The following is a 2300-nucleotide window of genomic DNA, read 5'->3' as shown; positions in this document are numbered from 1 at the left end:
AAAAAAAAAAAAAAAAAAAAAAAAAAAAAAAAAAAAAGAATAAAAGGTTTGGTATACACATTGTAGCTCAGTGCAAAGACCCTAAATTCAATCCCCAGTACCACCACCCCCCAAAAATTACCAAATAGCCAATAGCAGAATTGCCCTGCTTTCTGACAGCATCTATAGTGAACAGCCACTTCCCTAAAACCCTGCCCCAATCAGCAACCCCCAAATCCTATAATCCATTCTAGCATCCTGTGACTGAGACACCCCACTGCTTCCCAAGCAGTGTGCTCTCCTAGCTGTAGAGAATAATGCTACACCCAACTTGTTTAACTATAGCTCCATTCCTGCTATTTGCCATTTGTAGCACATTAGCATGGTATGAGTCAGACACTGCAAATATCAGTATCTCAAAGTGTATGCCTTTCCCTTTCTAGAAAGTTCTCTTTACTATCTGTAGGGCAAAAATACCTTTCATTTCTAGAAATCATATTTAAGTGAGGCTAACAAGATCCTTTAACATCAGAGACCTGGTTCAACGTCCAACTCCAACTCCAGTAAATATGCACACTCACAAACAAATCTGTTTTTATATGGTAATATCTTCCTTCTAGATAGTATGCCCTGGGGAGCTCAGGTCTGTGACTCATCTTTATAAATTTGTGGTATCTCTCACACATTAGGAGTTCTTTTGTGAATGGTAGTGATGATACATTGTTTTTAAACTAAAGTTAAAATGAATGCCTCAGAATCATAGATGAATAAATACTCCAGAAAAATCAAACCTCATCTGGGACAAAAAGACTACTTTTTTGCAAAAATCTTAAATCTCTCTCCAAAAGAAAATTTTCTTTTTTCCTCCTTTAGATTTTTTTCACCTTTAGATTTACTTACTATTACATATTTCAAACATATAGTTCCATATTTCTAAGTACACCAATATCATTAACGCATGTTCCTATTTCTTAACTAAGAGGTTTAGGACTTTCGAGAAAAAAATGAATGTAGTACATGTTTCATTTGCCCAACCAATTTCCATTTCCTTCCATCAACACTTGTTCCCCTGAAAACATCTTTTCTGTTTCTGTGGCTTCAAAGATACACTAGAATATTCTATCCTCGTTGCATGATACACATTTAAGAGAGGGGCAGAGCTGGCTTAGCAAAAACTTAGAGACAGTTATTAACACGTACTCTGTTCTTTTTCACTGATCCTTGAAAGACCTCCCTCTGGATGGGGACTTTGATCCTCATTCACAAAAGATTTTGTTTGTTTGTTTTTCTATTGTATTAAAGCACCCAGGAGCAGAGTAGGAGAGCGCACAGAACACTTACTCATCCTTTGACGCAAAAGTGTAATTCAGGTTGGTTTAACACATTAAATGACACCATGCAATACCATATCAACATAAAAACATTTTGGCCTTTTTTGGGGGAGGACGGTACTAGAGAACCCAGGGCCCTCATACTGAACTACCTTCCCATCCCTTTAAATTTTTTATATGAAGACAGAATCTTGCAAAGTTGCCCCGACTAGGCTAAAACTTCTCCTGCCTCAGTGTACCAGAGTTCTTGGGATTATAGGCCAGCACCACTCTGCCCAGCTATCTTCATGTTTTAAGAGGAAAACAGGTTCTATTCCAGAAACAAAGATTAATTTCAACAAGTTCAAGTTATGCCAGCCAAACTGACAGAATCCAATGCTTTTTTCAGAGGATGTGAGAGTTCACAGGAGGGAACGATTTCCCAAAGTACTAAAGATGATGTCCACGAGACCAGGGAGTAAAGATGACTGTAGAAAGAACATTCCAGACTGAAAATCGAAGTTCCTTGGAATGGAATCCGGGATGATTTGAATAGACACAGGGTTCACAGGTCCTAAATCTCCACTATTAGGGGGCTTTGCCTGCTCACATTAAGGGGCCAGTGAGATCAAACATAAATGCTTCATGTGACTTACAATGAATTTTAAGTTCTCAATGCAACTCAGCAAACATGATCTCACAGCCTTCAAAATGGGGGGCGGGGTGAGCTTCCTTGAGGTCTTGCAAGTCTTAAAATCTAAAGAATAAGAATGATCGCCATCATAGAACGGCCGGGAGGGGGTGTGTGACGCCCGAGGAGCCCGATGGATCTCTGGACGTCCAGCTGCCACGGTCACACAGCGGCTCAGACCACAGAGTTCATCCCACCCCGTGAGAGGCTCCCAGGCCAGGCTCGGGCTCCCTTCCACGGCCAGATTACGAACAAAAGGCGACGCCAGGCAGCCTCGGAGGCCGTGACGGACTCGCCGGGCACCCAGGACACCTGCGGCG

At 41.3% G+C, this 2300-nt stretch overlaps 1 protein-coding gene across 1 annotated transcript in view; it reads right to left on the bottom strand.

Annotated features, from left to right (window-relative positions):
* The window catches only part of Hacd3 (3-hydroxyacyl-CoA dehydratase 3), a 35966-nt gene that overhangs the window by 33173 nt on the left and 493 nt on the right, over positions 1–2300 (bottom strand). The window lies entirely within an intron of this gene.

Source organism: Fukomys damarensis, unplaced genomic scaffold (genome assembly GCF_012274545.1).
Source record: "Fukomys damarensis isolate Sample0158 unplaced genomic scaffold, DMR_v1.0_HiC HiC_scaffold_25, whole genome shotgun sequence".
NCBI classification, from domain to species: Eukaryota; Metazoa; Chordata; class Mammalia; order Rodentia; family Bathyergidae; genus Fukomys; species Fukomys damarensis.
The sequence above is the reverse complement of the archived record's forward strand: the minus strand, read 5'-3'. Positions and strand labels throughout refer to the sequence as shown.